We start from the raw sequence: 9,679 nt of genomic DNA on the forward strand, positions 1-9,679 counted from the left end.
GATCTTGACCACACTTGACACAAATACTCAATATGCCCAAGTGTGAACACTGGTGGAGTTTGGGGAAAATAGACCTTGACATTTAGGAATTGTAGTTGCTGGGATTTATAGTTCATCTAGAATCAAAGAGCATTCTGAACCCCACCAACAATAGAATTGAACCAAACTTTCCACACAGAACCCCCATGACCAACAGAAATTACTGTGTTTTCTGATGGTCTTTGGTGACCCCTCTGACACTCCCTTGCGACCCCCCCCCCCCAGGGGTAAAGAGTAATTTGTATGTCTGCTATCCAAAGTTACAGAGGCTACTCTGATGGTCCATTTGGTTGAGAAAAATTGCAGGCTGCAATCCAACATCCCATCGGCATAGTCTAAATACTCACACTGTGCCAGCACTGCAGAATTGGCAACCTTGAGCTATCTATGTCAATGCCATTTCACAATGTACAATGTAATGCATAATGTGCAACTACTTACCTGTCTGAATGTATCTCCCCCTAGGAACTATCTCAGAGTTTAAGTTTTTTGGGGAAGCCCTGCTATCAATCCCATCCCCCTCGCAGGGGTGACTGGTGTGGACAAGAGACAGGGCTTTCTGGGTGGTAGCCTCTCAGCTTTGGAACTCCCTCTCCAGGGAAATTAGATCAGCTCCTGACCTTTAGGAAGAAAGTTAAATCCTGGTTGTGGGACCAAGTATTTGCCCAATGATTCTCAGTGTCACAGCGATTTCTCAGTGCAATAATGAACAGTGAGAATTGGAATGGCTCCTGGAATATGTTTTTGGATTGTGTGATTTTTAATTATTTTAAGTGATATGCTTTAATTATGTGAATTTAAAGTTTATGTTGTTTTATTTTTATATGTATTCAAGGCATTGAATTGTGCCTCTGCTGTGAACCATCCTGAGTCCCCTTTGGGGTGAGATGGGTGAAATACAAATGGGACAAATAAAGAAAGAAAGAAATGCACAATGCTCAGCCCCTATTTGCTGTAGACAAGTAGAAGACACAACCATAATGCATAACAGTGCTTTGATATTAGCCACCTTGAGTTCTGATATCAGGATCAAATTAAATAAATAAACTTGGCTTCTGCCACTGTTGGCAGAATATGTCTATTCTGTGATGGCAGATAATTCACCTTGCATGCATAGTATAATTTATGTATTCCTATGTCACTACCAGTCCTTCTCTGTGTTTCTCTTTTCTTCTGACTGGTAAGTATGCGATGGAGCAACTCTCTGTTGTTCCGCATTGCTCAGCTCCTTTCAGTCATCATGATCATATGGACCCACTGCTGTGCCATCACGCCTGGGGGCTATAACTCTTAGTGAAAGAGACATAGACATGACATCTTTCCCCCAGGGGATTGCTTCTTGCCTTCCTTTAGAGAACTGGAACTCCCAAGGACCAAAACACTGTAGATAACTCAAAATAGGTTTTATTGTTCACAAAGAGTTATCCCTTTAAGGCAATAAGCTGGAAGTTTCAAAGGGGGTAAAGGAAATATACATTACAGTCTCTGGTTGTCTTGGGTCCAAGGAGATTTCACAGCTGAGAAGCTTTTCCTGTTCCCTCTTTTCTCAATGGCTGTGAAGGTCGGAACAAACACAACCCCCAGTCCAATGGCCTATGTTGAAGGCACAGAATCTTCTTTTGATGCCAAAGGACCGGTTTGAAGGTGCTTGGGTCTCCTCAACGTTGTCCAGGGCGATCTGGACATGAAGCATGAGTCCCAAGGGTAAAAACCTTAGAATTGGTGATGAGAGGTAACTTAATTAAGGGCTTTAGAGCCAAGTCTCTTTCTCATGTCTATCTGATAGAAGGTCGCAAGCGCGCTTGGTGGGGACACGTGACAGGGCCTTCTCTGTGGCGGCCCCCCGACTTTGGAACGCCCTCCCAAAAGAGCTCAGACAAGCCCCCACTCTAGCCGTCTTCAGAAGGAACCTAAAAACTTGGCTGTTCCGTTGTGCCTTCCCAGACTAGGAATCCCCACCCAAGCCCTAGTAGCACCTTAGCATAACAAATTGTCACTGCACATCGCACTTTTAACCCTACGTGCCTCCTGCCATTCAGCACTTTTAACCCTTGTACCCCAGTGCGCCGGCCGAACCAGTTTTTAATAATGTCCTGATGTACTGTCTTTGTTGTTATTCTGCTTATTGCTTGATTTGCTTAGTATTGTGGTGTTATATTATTTTGTTTATTGTTTGATTTGCCTTGTTGTTGTGATGTTATACTTTCTACTGTATTGTGTTGAGGCTTCGGCCTGTGTAAGCCGCATCGAGTCCTCCGGGAGATGCTAGCGGGGTACAAATAAAGTTAATAATAATAATAATAATAATAATAATAAAGGTTTGATGGTAGAATGGAAAAGGAAAAACTCTGCCCTCTTCCAGGAAGAGGTGGAGCCAAGCAATTGAGCTGAGGAAGCACTATAACTGGTGCAAACAACATTGATTGACAGCTATAAATAACCAATCAATCCAATTATATATTTACAAACTAAGCAAGTATGGGCATGTTATACAGTTTGAACCTTTGCACTTTAAAGTTCTACACACAGGTGGCTCCACTTGCGCTGTCACAACCGCTGAGCTGTTGAACTTGCTGACCAGACAGTTGGCGGTTCAAATCTGGGGAGTGGGCTGAGCTCCTGCTGTTAGCCCCAGCTTCTGCCAGCCTAGCAGTTTGAAAACATGCAAATGTGAGTAGATCAATAGGTACCACTCCAGCAGTCATGCAGGTCACATGATCTTGGCGTCTACAGACAATGCCGGACCTTCGGCTTAGAAATTGAGATGAGCACCAACCCCCAGAGTTGGACATGACTAGACTTAATGTCAGAGAAAAATCTTTACCTTTACCTTATCACTCCTCTGCTTGGCCAGTGATTTGAAAAGTATCATCCTCCCTTTCTAGTTTCATCCCACTTCATTATCACTTCATTATCTCTCCAAGCAGAGATCTGGAAATGAATCTGGGCTAAGTCAATTCCATTTAACTTCCCTCTATCCCTTCCTTCCTAAGTAACATGAAACATACTACTCTCATTCTAAGGCAAAGGTGTTAAATTAGCCTTTGGGCCATTAATTTGGAGGGTAATGTAATTAAGGGATCATTCCCACATTAAAGGAAAGATGATAAACAATCTAAATCAATTTAACACGTTATTCCCAAACCCTGAGGTCATATGCCACGGCGATTCCAGATAAAACACAATGTGGTTAACTGGTTATAAGAGTCAGCCAGGTTGTTATCAAGCACTATATGATTAAATTTATGTAGGTAATACTTGGCTCCAAATGCTAACAGTTTCTTTCTCATCTTCCCTTTTAATTTGTATTTAAATCTTTACCCTGCAATACAGGCATATTAGCTGAGTCATGTTTACTCACTGGCCAATGATAAACTCGAGACTGGGAAATATGATCACTCCCCCTTTTGAAAGTCATATTTGCACTTGGGGAAGGTTAAACAGATCAGTATTTGTTAGACTTATTCTAGCATAAACCCAACCAATACTATTATTAAGAGGTGTTTCTGTTGAGGAGAACCTCATAGCATTTCATTTGTGAGTGAAAGATAATAAATTAAGCTTTTATGGAGTATCCATATCCCATAAAGGTTGTTGTTACATTACTACATAGCGGAGCCAGCAAAGTGACTAATGCAATTTAATTGTGACACAACTGCTAGTATCCCGTTATGCATCTTTGCAATTCTCCAGCAGGGTTTCAACATGTTTCTGCTACGTAACTCAGTATATGTAGAATTACATAACGTACATCATGATAGAGGATTCTGGCCAATAAACACACACAGTAAATTTAGTTTGTGTTTATTTATGAACCCAAGCAAACTCTTCGATCGGTCAGAGAGGCATTTCTCTCGCTCCCACCTTCTTCGCTGGTGCGACTTGTGAGGACGAGGGAGAAGGCCTTCTCTGTGGTGGCCCCTCGCTCCCTAAGGATATTAGGCAAGCCCCCTCATTGGCAGTCTTTATGAGGAGATTGAAAACTTGGTTGTTCCAATGTGCCTTTCCTGAATGAAAGATTAATAATTCCCTGATTTGACCAATTCTCTGCAAAATGTCTCCTGAAGCACTTTATTCTACCTGTTGGGGCAATTAACAGTACCCTACCTGTGCCGTCGCGCCTGGGGGCTATAACTCTTACTGAAAGAGGCATGGACGTGACATCTTTTCCCCAGGGGATTGCTTCTTGCCCTCCTTTAGGAAAACAGGAACTCCCAAGGGCCAAAAACACTAGATAACTCATAATAGCTTTAATTGTTCACAAAGAGTTATCCCTTTAAGGCAATAAGCTGGAAGTTTCAAAGGGGTAAAGGAAAATATACATTACAGCCTTTGGTTGTTTTGGGTCCAAGGAGTTTTGCAACTGAGCTTTTCCAGGTCCCTCTTTCTCAATGGCTGTGAATATCGGAATAATCACAACCCCAATTCCAATGGCCTATATTTTGAAGGCACAAAGCCTTTCTCTGCTGCCAAAGAACTGGTTTGAAGGTGCTTGAGACTTCTCAACGTCGTCCAGGTTGATCTGAACATGAAGCATAAGTCTCAAGGGTAAGAACCTCAGAATTGGTGCTGAGAGGTAACTTAATCAAGGGCTTCAGAGCCAAGTCTCTCTCTCACATCCTTCTGATAGAAAGTTTGATGGTGGAGTGGAAAAGGAAACACTGTCTTGCTCTCCAGGAAGAGGTGGGGTCAAACAACTGAGCAGGAGGAGCAATTCAACTGGTGCAAACAACATTGATTGACAGCTATAAATAACCAATCATAGAATCATAGAATCAAAGAGTTGGAAGAGACCTCATGGGCCATCCAGTCCAACCCCCTGCCAAGAAGCAGGAATATTGCATTCAAATCACCCCTGACAAATGGCCATCCAGCCTCTGCTTAAAAGCTTCCAAAGAAGGAGCCTCCACCACACTCCGGGGCAGAGAGTTCCACTGCTGAACGGCTCTCACAGTCAGGAAGTTCTTCCTAATGTTCAGATGGAATCTCCTCTCTTGTAGTTTAAAGCCATTGTTCCGCGTCCTAGTCTCCAAGGAAGCAGAAAACAAGCTTACTCCCTCCTCCCTGTGGCTTCCTCTCACATATTTATACATGGCTATCATATCTCCTCTCAGCCTTCTCTTCTTCAGGCTAAACATGCCCAGTTCCCCAAGCCGCTCCTCATAGGGCTTGTTCTCCAGACCCTTGATCATTTTAGTCGCCCTCCTCTGGACACATTCCAGCTTGTCAATATCTCTCTTGAATTGTGGTGCCCAGAATTGGACACAATATTCCAGATGTGGTCTAACCAAAGCAGAATAGAGGGGTAGCATTACTTCCTTAGATCTAGACACTATGCTCCTATTGATGCAGGCCAAAATCCCATTGGCTTTTTTTGCCGCCACATCACATTGTTGGCTCATGTTTAACTTGTTGTCCACGAGGACTCCAAGATCTTTTTCACACGTACTGCTCTCGAGCCAGGCGTCCCCCATTCTGTTTCTTTGCATTTCATTTTTTCTGCCAAAGTGGAGTACCTTGCATTTGTCACTGTTGAACTTCATTTTGTTAGTTTTGGCCCATCTCTCTAATCTGTCAAGATCGTTTTGAATTCTGCTCCTGTCCTCTGGACTATTGGCTATCCCTCCCAATTTGGTGTCATCTGCAAACTTGATGATCATGCCTTCTAGCCCTTCATCTAAGTCATTAATAAAGATGTTGAACAGGACTGGGCCCAGGACGGAACCCTGCGGCACTCCACTTGTCACTTCTTTCCAAGATGAAGAGGAAGCATTAGTGAGCACTCTCTGTGTTCGTCCACTTAACCAATTACAGATCCACCTCACCGTAGTTTTGCCTAGCCCACATTGGACTAGTTTCCTTGCCAGAAGGTCATGGGGGACCTTGTCGAAGGCCTTACTGAGATCCAGGTACGCTACATCCACGGCATTCCCCGCATCTACCCAGCTTGTAGCTCTATCGAAGAAAGAGATCAGATTAGTCTGGCATGACTTGTTTTTGATAAATCCATGTTGACTATTAGCGATGACTGCATTTGTTTCTAAGTGTTTGCAGACCGCTTCCTTAACAATCTTTTCCAGAATCTTGCCCGGTATCGATGTGAGGCTGACTGGACGCTAGTTGTTTGGGTCATCCTTTTTTCCCTTCTTGAAGATTGGGACCACATTGGCCCTCCTCCAATCTGCTGGAACTTCTCCCGTTCTCCAAGAACTCTCAAAGATGGTTGCCAATGGTTCCGAAATGACTTCCGCTAGTTCCTTCAATACTCTGGGGTGTAGTTGATCTGGCCCTGGGGACTTGAACTCATTTAGAGCGGCCAGGTATTCCTGGACGACTTCTTTCCCAATTTGGAGTTGGATGTCCTCCAATCCCTCATCCACTCCATCTTGCTGAGGTTGAAGACTCTCTTTTTGTGAGAAGACCGAGGCAAAGAAGGCATTAAGTAGTTCTGCCTTTTCCCTATCCCCTGTCAGCATTGCCCCATCTTCTCCTCGAAGAGGTCCTATCGCCTCCTTGTTTTTCCTTTTTCTACTGACATAAGAATAGAAGCCCTTTTTATTGTTTTTAATGTCCCTGGCAAGTCTGAGCTCGTTTTTTGCTTTAGCTTTGCGGACCTTTTCCCTACAGGTGTTGGCTATTTGTTTGAATTCTTCTTTGGTGATTTCTCCCTTTTTCCACTTCTTGTGCATGTCTCTTTTGTGTCTTAGCACAGTTAGAAGTTTTTTGGACATCCATTCTGGCTTCTTTGCACTTGTCCTATTTTTTCTCTTTGTTGGCACGGTTTGCAATTGCGTCTTGAGTATTTCACTCTTGAGAAATTCCCATCCATCCGTAGCTCCCTTGTCTTTTAGTATCTGTGTCCACGGAATGCTGCTCAGCGTTTCCTTCATTTTTTGGAAATCAGCTCTCCTAAAGTCCAAAATGCGGGTTTGACTTGTCTTAGTTTTGGCCTTCCTTTGTACCTCAAATTGCAGGAGCACATGGTCACTTGCCCCTAAGGATCCTACCACTTCGACCGCATCGATCAGGTCCTCCGCATTTGTTAGGATGAGATCAAGAGTAGCCAATCCCCTTGTTGCCTCTTCTACCTTCTGGACCATGAAATTGTCTGCAAGGCAAGCGAGGAATTTGTTGGACCTTGTACTCTTGGCCGAGTTTGTTTTCCAGCAAATATCGGGATAGTTGAAATCGCCCATGACTACTACATATCTTTTCTGTGTCTGTTTGGTCAACTGTTGGCAGAAGACATCATCAAGATCTTCCTCCTGGCTTGGGGGTCTGTAGTAGACGCCTACAACGACATCTTTTTGAGTCCCAGTTCCCTTGATTCTTATCCAGATGATTTCAAGCTGGTTTCCCAGATTGCTGTCTTGAATTTCTTCTGCAGCATAAGAGTTTTTGACATATAAGGCTACTCCGCCTCCTCTCCCCTTTGTTCGGTTTCTGTGAAAGAGGTTATACCCCTCGATATCTACATTCCAGCGATAGGAGTCATCCCACCAGGTTTCAGTGATGGCTATGATATCATATTTGTGGTGTTGTGCTAGAAGTTGGAGTTCGTCTTGTTTATTTCCCATGCTCTGTGCATTAGTGTAAAGACATGTGAGCCCCTGGGATCTTCCCTTGAGCTGTTTAATTGGGATTATTGTGCTTTTGGTACTTGGTCCTTGTTGTGTTTGTGCAGCCCTCCGTTTAGCCTTCTGGCGATTCCCAGACATTATGGGTAAAGTAGTGTTCGCAAGGCTGTTGTCCCCCTCCCCCGGTGGACCTAGTTTAAAGTGCGTCTAATGAGGTTTGCAAGTCTGTGAGCAAAAAGGTGTTTTCCTACTTGTGTGAGATGCACCCCATCCCTTGCCAGTAGGCCATCCTCCTGGAATAGCAGGCCATGGTCGAGGAAGCCAAAGCGTTCCTCCTGACACCAATCAATCCAACTATACATTTACAGGGTAAAAAGGAAAAAGCAGGCATGATACAACAGTTCAAATCCTACAACTTACAATTCTACATATAGGTGGCGCCACTCGCACCGTCACACTACCCTCTAAAACCTCTGTTAAGACTCATTTCACTGCTGTCATACCCAGTGTTACAAATTTTTAATCTATTAGAATTGGCCATGCCCACAGTGTTGGATCCTTATGTTTTTAAATATTGTGTCTTATTGCGGATATGTTATTTATAATGGTTTTTGTATTGTATTTTATTTTTTTGTTTTACTCTATTGCTGTGTTGGTTATACTGTTAGATTGTATTGTTGGGCTTGGCCTCATGTAAGCCACCCCGAGTCCCCTTGGGGAGATGGTGGCGGGGTATAAATAAATAATTATTATTATTTCTAATTATTGCCTGAATAAAATATATTTTAATGGTTTTATATAATGGTTTTTATGGTAAAGCTGCTGTATTTGCAATAACAGTAGAGTCTCGCTTATCCAACATAAACGAGCTGGCAGAATGTTGGATAAGCGAAAATGTTGGATAATAAGGAGGGATTAAGGAAAAGCCTATTAAATGTCAAATTATGTTATGATTTTACAAATTAAGCATAAAAACATTATGTTTTACAACAAATCAACAGAAAAAAGCAGTTCATAGAATCCTAGAATCCTAGAATTAGAAGAGACCTTGTGGGCTATCCAGTCCTGCCAAGAAGCAGGAAAAATGCATTCAGCACCCCCAACGGATGGCCATCCAGCCTCTGTTTAAAAGCCTCCATAGAAGAAGCCCCCACCACACTCCAGGGCAGAGAGTTCCACTGCTGAACAGCTCTCACAGTCAGGAAGTTCTTCCTAATGTTCAGGTGGAATCTCCTTTCCTGTAGTTTGAAGCCATTGTTCCATTGCGTCCTAGTCTCCAGGACAGCCGAAAACAAGCCTGCTCCCTCCTCCCTATGACTTCCTCTCACATATTTATACATGGCACAGTTCAATACACAGTATCATTATCTAGTAATTACTGTATTTACGAATTTAGCACCAAAACATCACAATGTATGGAAATAGCTGTGTATCTGGACAGGAGGCAGACTGTGTTGGATAATACAGACCGTTGGATGAGTGGAGATTGAATAAGCAAGTCTCTACTGTATTGTGAACCAGTGCATTTCAGTTCATTTTAAATATTGCTTTGCTTCAAATCCAGAACACGAAAGGGGCAATTGCATGTATTCAAGCCAGTCTGAAGTTTTTTTTCCATCTGCCTAAATCTCTCCATGCAAAGATCAATGTGAAATCTTTAGGTTGCTAAATCTTTAGGACACATATACAAACATGAAACATTTTTGATATAATAAAGTTGTTGCAACATTCAATGCTTCACAACAAACAAAATATAGACATCCATTATCCAAAATGCTCGGGACCAGAAGTGTTTTGGATTATGGATTTTCCTCCTGATTTTGGAATACTTGTATTTGTACCCACATACATCATGTGATATCTTGGAGATGGGACCCAAGTTTAGACATGGATCAGCTAGGTAACAATAGAGCAGCAGCTGCCTACAGGATATGGACATTACAAAACTGCACAATTCTAATTCCTGTCTATCTAAGTCCATTTAGAAAGATTGAATTTTTGCACAAAATGCAGCCTTATGTCATTATTGTTACTCTGCCTTTATGTCGCCTTCACTGAGGCCC

This window comes from Anolis sagrei, chromosome X (genome assembly GCF_037176765.1).
Source record: "Anolis sagrei isolate rAnoSag1 chromosome X, rAnoSag1.mat, whole genome shotgun sequence".
In the NCBI taxonomy this organism is placed as follows: Eukaryota; Metazoa; Chordata; class Lepidosauria; order Squamata; family Dactyloidae; genus Anolis; species Anolis sagrei.